This window comes from Triturus cristatus, chromosome 4_2 (genome assembly GCF_964204655.1).
Source record: "Triturus cristatus chromosome 4_2, aTriCri1.1, whole genome shotgun sequence".
Lineage (NCBI taxonomy): Eukaryota > Metazoa > Chordata > Amphibia > Caudata > Salamandridae > Triturus > Triturus cristatus.
The window spans coordinates 653,362,354-653,385,039 of NC_140586.1; the positions used below are offsets into that span (position 1 = coordinate 653,362,354).

At 43.9% G+C, this 22,686-nt stretch overlaps 1 protein-coding gene across 2 annotated transcripts in view; it reads right to left on the bottom strand.

The window, feature by feature from the left end:
• PGM1 (phosphoglucomutase 1) overlaps window positions 1–22,686 on the bottom strand; it is a 277,935-nt gene that overhangs the window by 38,622 nt on the left and 216,627 nt on the right. The window lies entirely within an intron of this gene.

The following is a 22,686-nucleotide window of genomic DNA, read 5'->3' on the forward strand; positions in this document are numbered from 1 at the left end:
TTAATGATCTTGACTTAATTTTTTTTTTTTCCCATGAACAATACTGTTGAATTATCATTATGGTATAGTAATGTTATTAAATTGAACAGGAATGTTAATTTCTGGTTTTCATGGATTAAGGCTGGCATTTTTTATCTTAAAGATGTCTATTCCAATAATACGTTTATTTCTTTTGAAACATTGCAAACAAGTTTTGGTTTATTTAAATCTGACTTTATTAAGTATCAATATTTGTGCAATTCAATTTTAGACTCCTTTCCTAATGCCATCCCTTCTAATGTTTCAGCTGACTTAGCAATTTATATTCAAACAGTTTCAAAATCATCTCATGGGGTTTCTATTTTATATAAAAAATTATCTGATACTCTAGGTAGCAATATAGAGATGATTTCCACTTTTTGGAATAATGAACTTTCACTTTCCTTGTCCGCTAACACATGGAAAGATATTTGGCTTAATAGTATATCTGGGTGGTTACCGGTTTCAATCTACCAAACTAATTCTTATATCCTCTATAATCGTTTATGGACTCCATCACGGTTGTTCGAAGCTAAACTTCTCCCCTCCCCTGATTGTTGGCATTGTAAGTCACACCCTGGTTCACTACAACATATGCTTTTTGATTGTCCCTTCTAATGTTTCAGCTGACTTAGCAATTTATATTCAAACAGTTTCAAAATCATCTCATGGGGTTTCTATTTTATATAAAAAATTATCTGATACTCTAGGTAGCAATATAGAGATGATTTCCACTTTTTGGAATAATGAACTTTCACTTTCCTTGTCCGCTAACACATGGAAAGATATTTGGCTTAATAGTATATCTGGGTGGTTACCTGTTTCAATCTACCAAACTAATTCTTATATCCTCTATAATCGTTTATGGACTCCATCACGTTTGTTCCAAGCTAAACTTCTCCCCTCCCCTGATTGTTGGCATTGTAAGTCACACCCTGGTTCACTACAACATATGCTTTTTGATTGTCCTTTGGTTTTTAAATTTTGGTCTGAAGTTTGGGATATCATAAAGAAGATTTTTAAATTTCAAATTGATCTTTCCTATCAGTTAATAATTTGTAAATCTGCTATTCTTCCACAAAATATACATGATTTAGAGAGTAAACTTTTAAATTTTCTTATTTGGGCTGCTTTAAAATCCATTACTTTTTGTTGGAAAGATGTTTCTGTATTATCTGTTAATGCTTGGTGGTCATGGGTTATTTTTTCCAGGAGAGGTGCTCAATTATCTATGAATGGGATCACTCATAATTGTTTCTCTTATCAATCTTTTTGGTTACCTGTTGATGCATATTTATCCATTTAATGCTGTATTAATAATTTCAATTCAGATTTGAACTTAATATGATTAGTCTTATTATGGCATATAGTAGCTCTGTTTGCATCTTATACGTTCATTGCTATATTTGTTCCCTCCTTCTATCCTCCCTTTTGGTTTCTTTTGATTATGTATTTTCTCATTACCCAAGATAATTTGTTCTATGATTTTGATTATGATATACAATGTTATCTAGGTATTATTGCTTAATCATAATATGTTATGTGTTGTCTATTGTTTAGTTGTATTTGATCAAAAACTCAATAAAATATTCTGAATACAAAAGAACATTGGAATGTTGGAAGCTCCATTGAAAACAATGGAGTGCTCCGGGCCTATAATGGCTGGTATAAGCCCGGAGCTCCAACATTCCAATGTTTCTTTGTTCACAGCTCTGGCTGTGAACAAAGGCTTCAAGGAGCCTGAGGGGATTTTAATCTTTGTTTTATTTATTAGAACATTCTGCCCTCTAGTGGCAGAATGTTCTAATAGCCTTGTAGCCCTGCTACGAAGGGCTATTCCGGCTATTAAAGTCCCGCTGCTTTGTTAAAGTCCCTCGCCTTCGGCTCGGGCCTTTAATAATGCAGCGGGCCTTTAATAGCCGGTATAGCCCGCTACGGCGGGCTATAAGGCTATAGTATTCAATAGAACGTTATCTCTTTTGGGAGGATAAAATCACATGAGACGTCAGCGAGGTTTGTAACCTTCTGAGCCATTTTACCGGCTATATGAAGTAAGCTATGAAGGCTTGGTATAGTATTGAATAAAGCCACACAGTTCCACCTAAAGGCTGCAGCCACAAGTAGAATGAGCGCTTCTGCATTTTACGGAGATTACCAAACTCCTCCATGATGCCAATGGCACAGTGGTCCAGTCCACGGCCTTTATTCAACTCCCAAATGCATTGCGGTTGTATTGAGTGTATTTATATTCTATTGCAGTTGCAATTATATAGCTCTTCATAACCTTGATGAGGTACCAACGTGCATTTGTGGAAGAGTAGCATGCGGCTCCATGTACTGCTACAGTTAAAAGTATATGCCTCTGTTACGGGATGTATATTTATTTATGCATTTTTGTATAGCGCTTACTTTACCCAGAAGTGTCGCAGAGCTTTGCAATAGAGTGAAGTACAATAGATCAGACATTCCAGGTAATGTGGTAGTGGTGACAAAATGTATAACTACTACAGTTACGCAGAGTAATGGTTACATATTTACAAAATATAAATTCACTTAAAACGATACATTTCAAACAAAAGTTGGAGCAATTAGGGTCTCAAAAGTACATATTCCACAGTTGAAGCAGAAGGTCCACCTAGTTCTCCAGTGAGGAACATGAAACAGAGGTAGAGAATTATTGGTAATGGTGTCTTTGGAAGAGAAGAGTTTTAAGGTCCTTTTTAAGAAGCGGAAAGAGGTGATAGTGCGAAGTTATGGAGGAAGTGAGTCTCAAATTCTGGTCACACTTCCTGGGAAAGATTGTGCCATAAGTCTTTCCCTTTTGAAAGTTGGAGGTTTGAGCAGTAGGTTTTCGGCTTTACATGGGGGTCTGGAGCCACCTGAAATTTCGAGTTTGTTAGCTAGATGGGAGGGTGTGGAGGTGTGTAAGGCTTTTTTGGGTGATACAAGCAGTCACATTGACCTGGGTTCAACAGGAAGCCAGGAGGAGTTATCAGCATATGGTTGTTTCTTTTGGCCCCCTGGACTAAGCCCACACACCGAATGAACGATTGATTTTAAAGGAGAAAGGCGGATCTTGGGGAAGCCTGCAAGGAGTGAATTACAATAGTCCAGCCTGGAGAGAACCAAAGATTGAACAATGTTTTTCAGGTCTTGTCCAGAAATGAAACGTCAGACACGTTAAGTGTAGTGGTAGCGTGCATTTTTGGCCATGGTTTTAACTTGGGAATGGAGGTTAAGTCTCTTGTCCAGGATGACTCCTAGGGATTTAATATTGTCAACTATGGTAGGTTTGTAGTTAAGAATATTCAGATTATCCATCCAAGATTGTACAGGAGGCGAGGAATTTGAGTTTAAGTTCAGAAGGTTGAGTTTTTATTTTGAATGTGAGGACCAAAGTTGTTTGCTCTTTTACTGTGTTTTATTACAGCCTCTAGGCAAGAAGGGACGGGACGTTTATGTCCTCGCCCACTAGAACTCAAATGGGGGGTACCTCGGGGCTCGGCCCTAAACCCGCTTCTTTTTAATGTCTACTTAACACCTTTGGCGGAGCTCATCACCAAAATGGAGATCAAGGTGACATCATACGCTGATGACACTCAGCTGCTGTTTACTTTTAGCGGAGTGTCAGACTCCACCTTTGACCCGTTTAAAGAGTGCCTCAAAAACATCGCTGTTTGGATGAATTGTAATTTCTTAAAACTTAACGCTGACAAGACAGAGGTCCTGTTTTTTAACCAAACTATCCCCCCCGTCTTACGTTTGATGGCCATCTTAATTGGGTGACGCTCCCACTCCGAAGGACTCGGTCAAAGACGTGGGAGTGAGATGGGACAAAAAGCTATCCCTGACGACCCATGTACAACTGGTTTCGGTGGCTTGTTTTGGCAAAATTAAAAGTATTAGAAAATGTATACATTTTCTGCCAAACTCAACCCGCAAAACAGTAGTCTATGCCCTAATCACCTCCCACCTCGATTACGCGAATGGCCTGTATATGGGTCTGTCACTTGGTCTGATCCATAGACTTCAGATTATTCAAAATGCGACCGCACGACTGGTCTGTGGGGTCCCGCTTCGACACCGCATCTCTCCTTACCTCAGGGAAATGCACTGGCTTCCGATAGCCAAACGGATTGAATTTAAGGCCCCAATGTTTGCCTTTCGAGTATACATAGGGAAGGTGCCTATCTAGCCGAGGAGGAGACTCCGCCCTTATCAACAAGACAGACTTTTATTGTCCAACCACAAACGTTTTCTCTCCATATCGCGCTTTTCGAAAGGAACAATGGGAGGTAGAACATTCAAGGTGGGGACCTCCAAATGTTGGAATAACCTTCCTCCCCATCGACGCATGATGCAGTCTGAACAGGAGTTCAGAAAGGCCTTGAAAACCTGGCTGCAAGGTACGTGGAGGGGCCCCCTCTGGACTCTATCTGGAGCTCCCCGGCCGAAGTGCAGTGCTGAAGGGGCCCCGTGGAGCTTGGCCCCTCCCCCCCCGCACTGCGGGAGATGCGGGGGCCTGTGTTACACCCCTGTCAGTCGGAATATCTAGCATTGCGCTCTCCTCTGATCACGGTCTGCTATAGCGCCGGGACACCTCATTTGGGGTAGCTGCGCGCTCTACAAATGCCTTTTACTATTATTATTATAAAGCCAGAGTATGGATACGTACAGCGTGAGTGCACCATGGCCAATTGGATGGGTGTTTTCGGGTCTTGCATGTAGGGCAAAGATGGCTCAACCTGGTTTGCTGAAACCAGACTGCGCAAGTGCTTAGGAAACGCGACAGAAGATGCCCTCATGAAAGCATTCTGGTATCAACCATCTTAGAACAGTCTTTGGTGTTGTGTAGGCGGGGCAGACATACTGAGCCAACACGGGAGTATTTGAGACATTGAAACGAAACAAAGGAAATTTTCATTCGATGTAATTATAAAGTAGAAGGAAGGAGCCTGATTTGTGCAGGGGTTTACGGTGAGTGTAATTCATGACGCTGCTGGTCACGGACTACAGTAAAACTGATCAATGCATTACCTGGCTCCAGAGATCCTGACGCGCATTATGAGAACCTGTTTGGAGAGAAGACCTGCTTTGTGTTTCAGTATAAAATATAGGTTTCTCAAAATACATTTAACTTCAAAAGTGCGAGTTTGTGAACATTCATTCTTACGACTCCACTTACAGTTCAAATATACAAATGGCAGGAAATCTGCCAAAAACTTGTACTGACAGTTTAAACTTGAGCCACCAATCCTTTCATTGTCTCAACATCGTCCTCTCCAGAGAGCTTAATGGAGAAAGGCCGCCACCTTGTGGACAAAGTTGATCAGCTGCATTTTAAAGAGCCACACTCAATTTAAGTAAAGAAAAAAAAGCACAGCGCTTCTCCAGCTTCAAGCTTCGGGCTTCAAGCTTCAGGCCTGCAATACATTCGTTACACCACACTTTTTGAGAGGTTCCCATTTCTTGTAATTTATAGCACCAGCACACTCCGGATGGGCGGATCCATGCCACGTTTTCAGGATGTCCACACAATATAGGGGCAGACAAATGAAAACAATTTAAGGAGACCGTGGTTATTCTGATAATCTGGCAAAGAGCTGAACCTTAGGGTCTACAATACACATCCATGTTTTAGACTCACGCCCTGCTCAGAAGCAGGTAAATATGGAATGCCGTAAACATGAAGGCCAGGATGGAAATCTTCCGGGCCTACTGCTCACAAGGATGCCGCCAGAATCCTCCATCCAGGGCTGGGGCGGCAGGCTGCCTTCCTCCCTGATGCGTCTAGAGTGGCTGACAGCTTCGGCCAACACCGAGGATAGAATCAAAGCCTATAATGCCATCACTACACAACCCTGGAACCAGCCAAGAGGCCAGTAAACAAATTATCTGCCAGGGCGCCCTGTGCTCCTGTACACTCCTCAACTCCTATGAACAGCAGACCTCTCTATGACAAGCCAAACCTCAGCGGTCAGCCGCCTTCTTACCAGACGTGTAACATTCGACATTAAGAGGTCTCGCTAACAGGGCTTTAAGTGGGATGAAAAAACTGGGGGGGGGTCTCTCACAAAGGGGCGTGGTCAATGTAATTGAGGGCGTGGCTTAAAACGTGTGAGCTAAAAATCGGTGCTTAGCATAGTGTGTCGCCCGACTTGTATTTTGCTGTTTCTGTCATTGCATCCAGATGTATGATACAACAAGTAACATCATACCTACAAGTCAGGACTATTGGCTTTGTCAATGGTTGTTAGTTGCATAAGATAAATAAGCAGCAACTATAGCTTGTATAGAATATTGAAAAAGCTTCCACTTAAAGCCCTGGTGATACCACGACAATGTTGCTGCTCCTGAGTTTCAAAAAGTGAAGGGAAATCCATAGAGAAAATGACTCTTTAAAGGATTTAAGGGCGTTCATGTGCAAATAACAAAAAATAGAAGTGTCATTTTCACAGCTACGGTCAGTGCAGGTAGCAGCGGTGGAGCCGAGTGGGGTTTCGAGGGACGATGCCAAGGAAAAATTAATTTTTTATCTAATTTTCCCTCTGCATCGTCCTTCGAAATGCCCCGCTCCCTCCCACCGCTGTTACCTGCATGACCGAAGCCGCATTTTCAGCGTGCACAGATGTTTACCTAAGTCTGAGTTAATTTTCAAACTTATAGATTTCACAAAGAATCATGAGCACAGGATGTACACAAGTAAAATCAGTCCGATCGTGTGCACACATACATTTATGCACAAATATGTCCACCAGCAGAAATTTGCGTGCGTAAGTTTCCACGCCCAAAAAAATATGCAAGTAAATCTTCCTTGCATAAAAAAAACCCAAGTCGGCCGTTAGTTGGCTTGGGAAATATTTGTCAATGTTTTTGTAAAACTGTATAAGGGGTCTACTTTATGAGTGTAAATAAATGCACACTGGCAAGAGCAGAAAGCCATCACTCAAAGGAAGGTGAGCCAATGGCTTTCACTTGTTTTCGCACACTTCGCTTGTAACAAAAAGTCTTCAAATGGCTCCCCATGAACAAGAGGCGTAGGTCACCCAGGCCCTAATTATGGCAAGGTAGCAGGGCCAGATAGAACAGACACTGAAAAGCAGAGTAACGTTTTAGAAGGGGAGGCAGTAATTTTACAGGCTATGTGGAGGCACAATATGGCGAGGTATACATCCTGCCTCATCAAAACCTCTGTGCTGCTGAGAAGCAGGTCATGCAGTAGCATCATACAGAGATGTGGAGCAACACATCCTGGGGACAAGAGGGGAAGAGAGTCAAAATGAAGAGACAGGGTTCAGAAAGCAGGTGAAGATGAATGCTCAGGAAAGTGCATGGCAGAGGCTCGCCAGGAGGAGACAGATCACATCTCCACTGACCTCCAGTGAACACCAACTGAGAACCATGATCCACCCCCAAAGGCTGCATGCCACGGGTATTTAAGAACAACAGTGGAATGGCCAAGTATGTACAACAGCATACTGCATCCCGTGCTCCTTTCCCCACTGTACCCCAAAACCGTATCTCCCAACCCCCGGTCTACCACAGTCTCCTGAGAACACGTTGTTAATGGTCACAGTGGTTCCTTTGCATGGAACAGGACCTGTGCCCAGTTTTGCTTATGTCTAGCTGATGTCCATAGGATCCGCCCAACCCATTTTAGAAGTAACTGGAGCTGTATCCACATCCTGTGCAGGTGCTAATAGTCTATCATTCTCGCTAATTATACTTGCTTTAGTCTTCAAGACTCACCATACCTGCAATGCATTTCCATGTCATCTCTGCCTGCGTCACTCATCGAGTGCAACGCCTATTGCCTCTGGGGGCGTCATCCTCAGATCAGTACCTAACCCGAGGCATGACGCATCAGAGAAGCATGTCACCTTGAATGCGCCTGTATATATGAGCCAATTGTTTGTCACTGTTCATCTACATCTGGAAGTAAAGGGATGGGGAAGTTTGCAGTCAACATGCACTGCTGGAGGAGGCAGGGGATAAGCCCAGACAAAACCACTTTCTGGCTGGCCTTCAGCTGAGCTAGCAGCACAGATCCTCCTAACGCTTGATGGTACCGAGTCCTCCCTCTCTTCCATCCTGGACTCCATGGATGCCCACAGTGAAACAGTTGGGTGATGGCCTTCAATCATTGTTTCACATGGCCACCCGCTCCCTCAGTCCCCATACAGGTGAGGGAACACCGCAAGGTCTACATTTACAAAAATGCCCACCTTTTCGGATAGGAATTCCAGGGATATTTCAATCCTCTCTTCAGATATTTCAAGGACCAAATGTGGAGCAGAGCAACATAATAGGAGGTGAATGGGGTTGATGGGTTCCTGAATGGATAGGGAAATGGAGGGGGGCGGGGGAAATCACGTTTCTATACAAATAACATTGAGGAACTTTTACAGGCAAAATCCCAGGGCAGCAGTTTCAGTGCTTGAAGATCCGCCATGAACTTCCACAGTGAGCAGACACGATAGTCCAAACTGTCCGTGATACAGTCCATCCTGACATTTCAACTGTCGGCGTTATCTTCCATAGAACCCCAACCAACATCTTCTGCTTTAGACCAGTCCACTGTCACATGTTCTACTCGGAAATTTATCCTGTGGATAATTTGCAATTTAAAAGAAAACTTGAATTTGAAAAAGTGATATCCCAGCGCAATGAGTGGTCACATGTCATGCAACTCCTCGGCCATCCCTTGCATTTTGGCTTACAGCACTTTACAAAGAAAGAAAGGTTGGTGAGCTGGCCAGGCTGGCTGTAGGCTTTCATGTGACATAGGAACATTTACCAGCTATGTCTTTAGGCTTGAAATGCAGGCACCGTGAACCAGAGGTGACTGGATAGTTGCAAGTACGTAGGTAAAAAACATTATTCTGTGCTGTTAAGCTCAGTATTGCTGTTCAGGCACATTTCCCAGTGGTCTGTGGCACACTGAGAACAGAGCACAATCGACATGTCTGCTATGTGACATTGCATGTAGACAGACATCGTACGATGTCATAGCAAGCCATGCAGTGCATGTCATTGATCATCAGTACACAATCTTCAGGTGCTTGGGGAAACTCACATTAAGGAACTCCAGAAAACAAGGAAGCCGCAGACTCTTCTGTCAACAAACTGTCATCTTTGCTAGGAGCTTAGAGAGCCCTGGGATGAGGACATGCATGTTCTGCAACACTGAACACACAAAGGAAGTTGTGCACACTCCTCGGAGTATGAAATATCCATCAGCATGGCTTAAATCCTCATGTCGGTTTCATGATGCCAAGTGAGTATGTCTGCTCCACCATGCCTCTGTGGGGGCAGTGTAACTATTTAACAGAGATGAGTAAAGAGCTCAGGATACTGTGGTAGGAGGCGGTCACTAACAGGCATGCATTCCACAGTGTACATTTGTGGGGGGGGGGTGCGTGTGTGAGATAAACTTATCGTCCTTGGGGAGACTTTGCCCATTAACTGAAAGACCCACAAAGCCGGCCCCATCATTAATGACTTCGCAGCAGGGAACCTACAATTGCAAACCTCTGAGCCCACACACTTTGCGGGTCAGAGGTTACTTGACCCCAATTTCAACACCCACATCAGCCCATTCCTTTCTCCTGGACCAATCACAGTACAGCCCATTTTAATATCAAAATACCCTTGAGGACACAGATTAAAAAGCATGCCATGACAATTCAATAATTAAACTGGAAGAACTCGAAACGTAAAACATTAGTTATGGCGTAGTCCAGTCTCGAAGGCAGCTTTTCCATCACCGTGGGCAGGAATGACTGCAACGGCCTCCTCCGCAATCTAAATACTGCCCTTATGACAGCACTGGAAGCCTCTCCTTCTGCAGAGGTGGAAACCTAGTACCAAAAATAAGAAACAACCCATGGTTCTCCTCCCAACTAAAAACCCTTAAATTTCCTGTATGGAGATCCGAAATATTGTGGAGAATAGACTTCAAGCTGGCAAACAAAACTGCCTACACAGGAGCTACCACCTTGTACAAATATAAAAAAAATAGAAGTTAAGGAAGGCTTTTACTGAACTCGCCTTCGATCTGACCCAAATGTATCCAAGTAAATTTGCTTCATTGTAACAGAGCAACATAATCCGATGGGCCTATCATTTAGTAACCCTCCTAAACAAATCTGAGGACGCTACATATTTGTTCTAGAAGTAAGGGCCTTTTTGAGTTGGAAGTCCATAATACAAGACGTCATTCCATTTCCGGATATACCTTTGAATCCGCTCTAGACTCACAAACCAGTCCCTTGCACGACAGGTTTTTCTCCCATCACCAAAGGAGAGGTACTGAATGTAATCAATAACCGATGCCCGTTCAGCTCACCCAGTGACTACTCCCACCAGCACACCGCAACTAGTCATACAGAAGAACACAGACCGTCTCCTTCACCATTTCAACTGTTCCTGCTCCAAAGGAGTCTTTCCTGATCTCTGGAAAGCTGCTGGTAAGTTACTTTTAAAGAAGCTCTACCTCAAATCCATCAGACCTGAACCACCATCGCCCTATTTCGCTGCTCCCCGACCCAGGCAAGCTCTTAGAAAGGTTAGCTGCACTATAACTACAGAGCATTGTCAAAATCAATTAGAACATCTCGTTTGACACTTTATACGGTGCTTACTTTAGGGGGTGAGTACTTGGGTGGATTAAATCCTTCTATGCTGAAAGATTCCGGATATTTGCACTGCTCCTTCTATTCCAGGCTGCATACTCTACCGTACACTATACCTCCTGTGCCCCTTTCATTTTCAATCTTTACCCCCGCTGTCTGGCCTTCTTACGCTATCAGGAAGGAACCTGCTTTTATTTACACACAGCTGGCACCCAAATTATTTCGGAGAATACTTGCTGTCCCAGTTCAATCCAACTAGATCAGGAGTGGAGCCAAAGGGCAGATCATTACACTTACTTCCTGCAACTGAATGACATCCTTCCAAGATCGAGATTCCACTTGGGCTAGCAGTCAAGGCAAGATGGGAGGCCTCTTGGTGGCCCAAAATGATGGACCCTCACTCTACTCCAACTACAGTGGGTCACAAACCTGTGCTAATTGATCACTGGTCGCCCAAGTCTCCAGAGTTGCCCGAACCTGCTTTATTGAGCTCAAGATCCTAAAAACCATTCTGCAAGTCAGTGAGCCAAACCTGCATACCACACTGCTATATGCCCTGGTATAAAATACAATTACATTACGGAAACTGAATCTATTTGGCAGCTCCTGAAAAGCTCCTTCACCACTTGCAATACCTTCAGAACCTAACCACCTTGTAGTGATAGGTACCACCAGCAGACCTCTCACGTTTCCCATACTTGGATCACTACAGTGACTTTTAAAGCTATGACTAAAGTGAGAAAAAAAAGAAAAATCACACCCTTACCAAAGGATTATTCTTTAGCAAATATTCTCCCGCACCTTTATGTCAGCCAGTCTCTGGGTCCATGATCTGCCTAGGGTGCCTTTACTCTTTCGGCGACCACCAGACCTTTTCGTTCTCTCCATGCCAAATGCTAGAATAGCCTACCCCTCTATTGCAATGAGCACCATTTTCTCTGTTTCAGGTGATTGCTAAAAACCGGACTTTATTTCTTTATGATTTTTTAAAATTCTTTTTTAATCAATAGTGCGGTTTGCATCAGTTTTTAGCTTTTACTATTGACATGTGCTTTTTAGCTTCAACAGGGACGGAATTAGCATTGTGGCACCCGGTGCAACAATGTTTGTTTGCCGCTCCCCCCACCCCCCAATGAATTTCTCCATGATTTCTTCACTACCACCCTTTAACAGTGACCATCAAGTCTCCAAAACTGCGGTCTCTCAAATGCATTTAATTACTTTTATAGCACCACTCATACCAGTGTAGGGTGTCAGAGCACTTTACATCACACACATTACGAAGAGACAATGATAGGTGTGTAAATCAGTGGACAGGAAATGTTACATCAGACAGAGGACTACAAGGTGTAGGAGTCACAAGTCATCCATACTGGTCGACAACATAGTTTAACAGTGCTTTGTCTGGAGAAGCACAAACTCAGAATTTAAAACGTAACACCATGGTTGGGGATTGGGTTTACTAACAAGAATTGATTTCGACCCATGTGAACCCTTTTTGCAACATTAGGATAAAAAAAGAAACTGGGGTAAAAATCATAACGCTCCAATCTATACCTTGCAGTTTGCATGCAGCTCTTTGAAGATAGTTAATAGCTCATAGTTACATATTAGTATTTAAACGTAAAAACTGCAAGTAACAAAAGGGTCTGACAGAAGCAGTAACGCACTGACCTAGTTACATGATTTTGTGATCTGCATGGTATACATGCTTTGCCGCAGGCATTGTAACCTCCTGCGTTACTTTATGATGAGACAAAACTTCCACTAGACAAATCTCCGATCTCTCTGCAGCAGGTCCATTAATCACCAGTTACCTTGACATTTGTATGGTTGCCTGAATATTGCTGGAGGTAAGGAACGCGACAGCAGGGGCTTTTAAAACCATATTGTACTTGAACACTGCGTTCCATTCCCACACCTCCCCCCAAAGTCAGCGCCCATTGAGGTGTCACCGATTGCACCCCACTAGAACCAGCCCTGAGCGCCAATATGCCCCATCGTATGTTGTGTTTTATAAATAACACAAAACACGTGTGTCGGGGAATTGCGGATGGCTAGCAGACTCTGCAATTTAGGAGGACTGTAATACAAGTGTTCAGTGAGCTTGAGTGATTGCAGCGAGATGAGTGCAGTTCACAAAAAACCAAGCACACCTGAGCATGAAGCCGCATGGAGCACCTGTGACATGCACTTTCTACCCTTTACAGGCTGTACAGACTGTAGCACGATGATGCGTTGCGGCACGCGATTGATAAAATGCCACAGCAACAGGTGAATGCATCCGAAATGGCTTACAGTAAAAGACGCCGCTATTCTGCAAAGGTCAACAGCAAGTGCAGCAAGTACTTTGCGATAGGCACAGGTTGGGCAAAGGGGTAGTCAGATTAGTGATGAGCTCTCCCATCTATGACCATAGCAAGAATCAAATGGAACGGGACATCCATTCTACCCAGCATCACATTATCGGCTATACTAGAGGCTGTTATCCTTTGCCTCAATATGCACTCTGTAGGTTATGACTTAAAGTAAAGAGGCGCTCAGCGTCTAGCACTAGCTCATTTTCCAGAGCATCTACAAGGTGGAATTGCCACAAGTGTCACAAAAGCTGGAAGCGTTCACATGCTGCATGAGGGGAAATGAAGGGTTGAGATTGGAGGTGGGTGAATACATTGTGAAGACAGGTTTGCAATATGTCTGGAATTGGGTGATGGTGGTAGAAGAGGCGAGGAAGCTTTCTTCCCAAAGATATGAGAGAAGGTGACAAAGTGCATTATGAGTATTCGGGTGCAGCACCTGGAGAGATGAAGTATGTAATAACTCTTCTTTTTGAACAAGGGAGTGGGGAGAGCACAGCTGCGGGGTGTTGGCAACAGAGAACAAACACATTATATTTCTTCCTGTGGAGATTAAAGGGTACATCTGGAGGCGAGGCGATGTGCGAGAGAACCTGTATTAGATTTCCTGCCAAGGGAGTAGCCATAAAATTAGTATACCCCCCACTTTGAACAAAAGCTCTGATGTCATCAAGCAAGTGCAAGAAGGGAGCTCAAATCTTCCTAGAAGCGCTTCCTTGCCCCCTCCATCCAAGCATCTATTCATCCTTTTATATTTCCATCTACCCTCTGATGGTCACCATTTCACCTTTGTGTTCTGTCATCCATTCATTATTACATTTTCACCATTCACGGACCCGCCATCGATGCATACATCCATCCATATGTCCATCCACCCACACATTCATCCTTTGACTTACACATCCATCAGTAAAGGCTTTCATCCATCAATCGTTACGTTTTGACATTCTTCCGCTCAGATTTCTATGTACTCTGCCTTTATTTCATCAGTCCATCACCCTCTCATGCTTCCATTTACTCTGCCGTCCTTTCACCCATCCATCCACTTGTCCCTTCACCTATCCTTCAACCTACTCATTCAGCCACCCTCACTCATCCAACCACTTATCTGTTCCATCACTCGCCCTAACTTTCTATAATCCGTTTTGTCTCGCCTTTCCTTCCTTGCAATTCTTCTTTCCCTTTTCTATTAACCTGGTTTGTTTCTTCACGTGAATTGTGAACTTTTGTCTGCCGAGCTGCAGAAAGCAGAAACCCATAAAGAAACCCACTCGCGCTGTAGCTGCTGAAGTGGGGGCGGGTAGGGGGGAGAGATTAAAGACGCTCTTGGTTCCCGCTCTGGAAAAGGAAGAAGAAAGTTCACCTGGCTTCAGTGTGAAAGCATGGCTGAAGAAGCTAGATACATCCTCTGCCCTGCGTGTTCCCAAGGTCACCCATCCTAATGCTCTGGCATACATTTCAGTCCATCAATCCAAGGGAAACCTAGGTTTGTGTGCAGAGGAAAGGTTTTTAAAGTACTTTGGGTCACCAAACTTAAACAAGAAATGAGCAGTCCTTAATTTAGCTCCCTTTAGCATCACCTTAAACAGAAATCCCAGATCCGAGTTGTCCGGGACACTAAACAACATTCTAGAATGGGAGAGCTGAAAGGCCCACTCGTAATACTGAATGTCTGGCAAGGCTAGACCCCCCTTCTCGCTTTTTCACCGTAGCTTCTTCCAGGAGATTCTCACCCCCTTAGAAGCCCAAATGAACGCATTAATGGCCTGCTGAATTTTGACTAACTGCGCCCAGCTTTTCATTATTCGAGCACTCTCTCTTTCAATGATATCCAGATTCACGCCTGCTATTTTATCGACCTCTTGTACGATGTTTACACCAAAGTATCTCATTTCCTTTCTTAATTAGCGGGCTCTCATCTTCGCTGTTCCATGCCATCACTTCCGCTTTCCCTGCGTTAACTTTATAACCAGACACCCCTCCAAATTCTGAGGCAATTCGGAGGATAGCAGATGAAAGACCAGATGTATAAATCATTACGTCATCTGCATAAAGCGCTGTCTTCTTTTCCCAGTCCTCATAAGGAAAACTAGGATGTCCACTGCTTCCCTGATTTTTTGTGCTAGGGGCTCTATATATACACATTAAACAGGAGCGGAGACAGGGGGAATCCCTGTCTAGTACCCCTGGATATCTGGAAGGACTCAGTCAGATTACCATTGACCAGTATCTTAGCTGTTGGGTTCTGATACATTAGCTGCACAGCTTTACAGAAATTATCACCCAAATTATACTTTTTCATTACGATTGCTAAATATGACCCATTAACTCTATCGAAGCATTTGCAGCGTCTAACATCACATTTGCCAATGGAATAGAGTAAGTTGAGGCCAAATCAATCACTCCCATCAGGCTGTATGTTAACTCGTAGAGCTGCCTACCCTTCATAAAACCCTTGGTCACCATGTACAATCCCCCCAATAACTTTACTTAACCTCTCTGCCAAGATCTTTGCAAAGATTTTATAATCTATGTTAAGCAAAGCTATTGGTCTGTACGACTCGCACCGAGCTGGGTTTTTTCCTGGTTTTAGTATCAATGTTAATATTGCTTCCCCCAAAGTGTTAGGTGTCTGTGTGGAGTCTAAGGATACCGTTAAACATCAAGGTCATGAGGTTCTCCCCCAGAGTTTTATATATTTCTATTGGTAGCCCATCCGGGCCGCCCGCCTTCCCTCTAACTTATCTTCATGGAACTCTCTACCTCCTACTGAGTGATTTCCTGATTCAATATTTCTTGCCCCTCCATATCAATGTGTGAATTACATCTGGGCCCAACCACCGATTAACCTCATCCTCCGTCACTATCTGATCTTCCGAAGAGAGTTTGTGAAAGTGTTTGTTGAAGGCATCTTCAATTTCCAAATCGTTTGTTAATACCACCCCATTCTGTAGCCCCTCAATTTCTTTTATCAAGTTCCTATTTTTATCTGTCTTCGCCTTCCAAGCTAGTAGTTTACCCATATTCAAGGTGGGCCAACTTGCTGGGTTCCCAGCGCTTATTAATGCGGGATTGTAAAATAGATTCTAATTGTGCCTTCAGTGATGTTAACTTATCACCCTCCGGGTGCCTACCTCCTCCCACATTACTCATATTTGACTCAGCTTCTAAGGCTTTCATCTCTGATTCTATGTGACAGACCTGCTCTCTGTAGGTCCTGTTCCTAAAAGTTACAATGCTTGTAAGTTTACCCCTCATATAGACTTTAAGAGTGTCCCAGACAACCGTAATCGAGGCAGAACCTATATTGTATTCTAGAAACTCAGTTACATCCTTTCTCAAATGATTCATTGCATCCATCTCCAAAAGTATGGTACGATCGAGCGTCCATTTCTTTGTGCTCAACCTGCCTTTCAGATCCATATTTAATATAACAGCTGAGTGATCAGAGAGCTAGGCAGTTAAGTAGGAGATATCCTGAATATTAGCCCTCAGGCCTAAGCTAACTAAAAAGTAATTGATTCTGGACTTATGGCCATATTTTTTCTATTATGGAAGGAGAACTCAAGTCGATCGCCCTAGCTCTCTCTCCACAAATCACAGAGCGCTGCATCATCATTCGCAAAGACAAACGTGATTTGGGAGTGGCAATTGCTCTGCTACTTTTAGATTTATATAGTTTTAAATCAATTATTACATTATAATTTCCGGACATAATTGTTGGATCAGGAAAATCCAGCAATTCTGTAAAGACTTTCTTTGATGGCTCATGTCGTCTATGCTCGGGCCGTAATACCCTGCCAGTGTTAACATCTGTCCTTGTATATTTGTTTTTGCCACTATCCACCTACCGCTCCTATCTGTTGCTGTCTCCAGGATATGAGCCTTCGCCTGCTTTCTGATTAGTATTGAGACACCTCTTGTTTGCACTCTGCTCTGTAAAAACCGCCTGTTGGACCCCTAACTGCCTGTTAAAAATCTCCATACTTTCACTCTTCACCAAGTGTGTTTCTTGCAATATTATCTGGGCCGCAGAATCCCTAAGGTATTGCAAGATCCTATCGCTTCTCGCTTTTAGGCGCAAACCATTAACATTCCATGTTAATATCTGAATACCCATCTCCCTTGTCATGTCCCTAAGCCTTCCGACTGAAACATATCATCCATTACATCTATGGGCTGCGTTATTGAGGGGAATGAGGATATTTGTTTTAGTTTTTCTCCCCTATGCTCCCCACCCCTTACCCCCCATACTGACCCTCACCCTCCCCTCCCTGGAGAACCCATCCCCGCTTTCCTCTGATCCAGATGTTGGACCCCTTTTTAGTATGCTACGGGATGTCCGTCACCCCCATACCCGATATAAATGAAATACCCCCACCCAAAAAAAATAAAAAGAAACGGAAAAGAGAGGTTTCACCCCCAAGTTATGTGAGAAAAAGATTCTTATGTAATTTATTTCTTTTTTTCCATATCTACTATATTTTTTTTTTACCTTCTCTTTCCCTTGATACTTGTTTTTCACTTTCTTCCATCTGTCTGCTTCCCCTCCCCCTGTAGGCCACTCTAAGCCACTCCAGACCTAGCTGCCAATCCTAGCTACCACTTGGTTGTTTCAGAGTTTCCACAAGGTCCTCTACCTCCTCCAAACTCCTCAGCCTATGCATTTTGTTGTTGCGCATTACCTTCAAGGTCGCAGGAAATGTAATTGAGCGGTGGCCCCTAGCTTTTAGAAATCCTCTAAGCGCCTACCCATCTCCCATTGCCTATCCAGGGTGTCCCTCACAAGATCTGATCTGATTTCAAAGGTGCAATCTCTCACTCTTATAGACTTCATTCTCAAAACTTTTGTCAAGATTTTTTCTTTTAGTGTATAAGTCAAAAAGTTTGAGGATTTTTCGTGGTTTAATCTTATTGGGGTTTCTACGGCAGGGGTCTCTGTGCACCCTTTGAACGTCTCTAGATATTTCCTCCTCACTTTCCTCAATCTGCAGACCTTCTTTTATTAGAGCAACCACAAAGGATGTCATGTCTTCCCCTTCCTTTCCTTCTGGCACCTTCAAAAACCACAAATTGTTTTCCTGGCACCGTTTTCCAGGTGTTCCAACTTCTCCCGGAGAACGCGATCCTTCCCTCTTAGAGTCAGAATCTCCGCTTTGGCCTTTCCCAGATCTTCTTTCAAAGGCGCACAGAATCTTCCAGAGTCTGCGTTCTGATGGAGAGGAGATCTGTCTTTTTCTCCAATGCTTAACAGAAGTTCCTTATTCCCCTTGGTTGGCCTCTGAGACTACAAAACCTTTCTTAATATCCCCAGACAATGATATAAACATGGCTTCTAACGAACTTGTGGGAGAATCTGGGTTAAGAACACTGTCGCCCATAGATTTATCCCCTATGGGCAAGGATGCTACTTCTTGAGGGGGATTTGCAAGTAAATGGTCACCTGGCCCACTTATTTCACTCCCGCACTTCCCTGCCTAGGAACTACGGCTGGCTGTGGTCCCCCCAATATAGAGTGCCCTGTTAGTTTTCTTATATCTTCCACGGAGGTCAGGGCTGGTAGAAACCGGGTCTCTGACTGCACTGTTGCTTCCATGGTTGGCTTTCTAGGGTCCCCGTCTGATGGCAAGACCCTAAAAAAGGACCACAAAGAGGGGGTAATCATTATTTTGCACTCCAATTTCTCTGGGTTGCATTTCTTGCCCTCACTCCTACTTTCCCTAAGTTTCACCGGTTTCACAGGTTTAACCGAGCGCTCCTTAGGTCTGCAGTCCAATATTCTAGAGGACTCTGTGGTCTCCGTGTTACTAGCCAAGGTTAACAGAGGAGGAGAGCTACTGTTAGTTACGGAGGGGGCAATAACAGTGTTGAAAAATCGGTATCTCCCCCTTTTTGGTAAAATCTTTTGCTCCCTCAACTTCCCTCTCCTGGCTCCCCTTCTTTTATCTGGGTCAGAAGGTGATTTCCGGGGGTCAAAAGCGTTGTTGCAGGCAGTTTCTTCCTGACACGGCTGGGCAATTGGATCCTCTGAGCTGGAGCCAACAGGAAACACTCCTGCTGTCGACCTAGCTGCGCTTAAGCGGCCTCTGCCTCCCATGTCCCAGAGGAGACCGAGTGCTGCTGCCCTGCGGCTCCTCCTGAGCTCCAGGGCGGCTGTGTCCCAACGTAAAAGTGCAACTCGGGCCGAATCTTGGACCACTACAAATGCCGAAGAAGAAAAGCACATATCCCTACACACAGTAAGTAAGGATGGGGGTAGGGGTGTGTTCCTCTTAACCAGCTGGTTACGATGTCATTCTAACGAGCTGGCGGTGGCAGAAGCTCCCAAAAGCGAACTAGCGCCCTGCTAGCTCTGCAGCCACCATGTTCTCCGGTGACCTTAATTGTGAACTTTTGTCTCCCGAGCTGCATAAAGAAGAGACCCATAAAGAACCCCACACGCGCTGTAGCTGCTGAAGCGGGGGGCGGGTAGGGGGGAAGAGATTCAGGACGCTCTTGGCTGCCGCTCTGGAAAAGTAAGAAGAAAGTTCACCTGGCTTCAGTGTGAAAGCATGGCTGAAGAAGCTAGATACATCCTCTGCCCTGCTTGTTCCCACGGTCACCCATCCTAATGCCCTGGCATACATTTCAGTCCATCAATCCAAGGGAAACATAGGTTTGTGTGCAGAGGAAAAGTACTACAAAATATAAAACTATATATGGTGGCTCCCATTATCAATCCTAGTTTGGCTAACTCAGGATTTAACTGAACCTCTCATGTTTTATGACAATTGTCGTATATATGATAGCTATGTCGTCCCATGCTACTACAGTCAATTTATGGTCACCCTTGTTTCTTTTTTTTTGTTTTTGTTTTTTAAATCTTCGTACAGCACTCCCGAGACACAGCTTGGTGGAGTTTGGACTATAACAGAAAATAAACTATTAACTAACAAAATATATGTGCCTCCCCCACACAAAAAACAAGCATTTGGAATGCAATAGGTCTCGCATTAGCGAGAGTTTTAGCTATTGGCATTGCAATCGACAACGCCTTTTACGTTTTAAAAAACAAAACAAATGAAATACATTGTCATTTATGATGCCAATAGCTCGAACTCATGTAAATGCGATACCTATTGCACTGCAGATGCTTGTTAGGGAGAGAGCACTGGCATTGGGGCCTGTGCAGCAGGCAACAGTGCACTTTCAGTCATAACCATCAGCATTGTAGCAAAAAGTGGGGGGTGGCCATACAAAAAGGGCACTTTCCTACACTCTTGTACCGGGAATTTGTTTGTTTGTCAATAGTCATGCAATACAACATTGTGGTCTTGAGAGGACGGTGGGGATAGCCATGTCTTCATTGCCCTTTGGAGTTGGGAGTAGGTTAGGACTTTCTAAATAGCTTCAGGAGGATGTTCCATATCCAATGGCTGATGAATATGAAAATTGATTTAGAAGAGGTAATGATTCTGCTCATCAAGATGTATTTTTCTTTTCTATTTGGATTTAAGTTCATCACACCAGAGATCACATGTAATTGGAATCACTGCCAGATCCTGAGTTTAAAACAAATTTGTCAAATATGCATTCCCAAAATTTCTCAGACAGACGTTTGTTATCTCAAACCACTCAGGGGGTGATCCTGCTCCCTCAGAAAATGTTTTGAGAAAAAAAGTAAGCAAATCGCCTTTAGAATTAAAGCAAGTAGAAATGTGGCTACAAGTTGCAGCTTGTAAGCAGTTCTACAGGTACTCGTGAATTTTATTCCATTACTTCCTGGTCAGCCAATAGAATCCCACTCTCCTGGGTGGATTTAAGAGTGGGCCTTCCAAGGATATTTTTAGAAGGAGCCAAATAGGTCAATTAACAGCCAAATTTCCCCAACCACGAAAGCCAATTTCAAATAAATTGCAGTTAATAGCCATGATGGACCCTATATGCTTCCCACTGCAATACTGTTTCCCCTTGTATCACGTGATTCTAATAGCATTTCATTTTGACATTTGTAAGATGTGTAACTATAAGGTGACACTATTACCTGATAAAATTCTATTAACCTCATCAACCATGGATAGTGAAATATTTTGTTGGTCTTGTCTAATTTCAAACTTGAGATATGCAGGCCTCCTAAACTAGTCAGCACGCCACACTTCTCCTACTTAATCATCTTTCTGGCTAAAAACCAGTCAGTGGACCCGATATGTTTTATGCACCCCTCCTCCACCCAGCCACCTGTCTTATATATGCTCTTGCTATGTCCCTCACATTTCCTATTGAGCTACTCTTCTAGGCAACCCCACGCACATACCAACACACCTACATACACAGACATTCATACTTTCATTTTTATACACAATCTCCAATCCAAACAAGAACAGACAGATTCTTGCATGCATACTTAAATAAACAAAGGCACACACATCGGCACTCACAGGTTGGTTCGGTACTTACCTTGTGGGCCTCGCTGTTCTTCCTCAATAGTCAGTTCTGCTGAGCCATGGGGTCAGAGTGGGGACACCAGGGTGGGACCTGATGCACGCGCTACTGAGCATACGTTTGATGGCCGCAGTTCGCCTCCTTCTAAGTCTTATTGTCAGGATAGTGCAGGTCTAACCGTGGGGCTGCAGGAGAACTAGCACCATGTCTGTCACTGCACACCCAGCCCTTCCCTGAATCGAGGCCTATAAGGAAATACAGAGGTGTGCGGGCGGGAGGTAAATAAGATGAGCGATGGGAGCATCTGTTCCCGATTGACGTCTTCCACCTTCTAAGTCTCTGGCTGCTCGCCTCATTGGTGAGCGATATGGCGCCTCATCCAGTAGGAGGTGAAGACAGATGCCTGGGGAAGTCTTTGCCTGTGCCAAGCTTGAGTCCATTCACTGCCCTTTGCTTTTCACTGGGTAGGCTGCTCGTCCTCTAACCAGCATTCACATGCACTGCATGCAGGAGGGAGATGGCTCTGTACATCCTCCATCCCCATGCAGCACACGTCAGACAAATGAGCTATTAAGCTGATCACCATATTATATAATATAATCGGAAGCCCACTTGGGGAACTTGGCGGCATTCAGCATATTATGCCTTACTGGACGATTTATTTTTCCTTATTTTTCCTTTCATTGCATAAATATTGTATTTTATTTAAAGAGGAAGCTTGGAAACACGCATAATATAAAGAGCTCTTGTAGAAAGGCATGTTGGTTGTATAGAAAGCACGAGTTGGATGGTAATAGTACAGATGCCTCGTACTTAAGGTGTACAGAACGCCGGTTAAAGACCCGTTTCGCACCCCAGCAAGACAAGCTAAGGACAGCTGTGTTGAGGGAAGTCTAAACACAGCAAATGAGAAAAGTAGGAATATTGTGGCAGGTTAACATGCTTGACTACAGGAAGCAATGATTAAAAACTTGTTTGGTGGTCAGTGCTCAAACTACGCATAGGCAGGTATGATCCGGGAATGTGAAATTCAGCGACCAAAGTGTATTCAGTAGAAATAAAGATTTGCTGAATATGGCACGTAGTTTACTACATGGTTCATAACTGGCAAATTGAACCAAAAAGCGTTGCAACTTAAACGAGCCATGTGTTTTGCATTATCGTGCACGCGTCTGCGCACGATAATGCAAACCACATGTTACCCTGTGCGGGTAACAGACACCAATAGGCCATGGGCGGAGCAACGCGCCCACCTT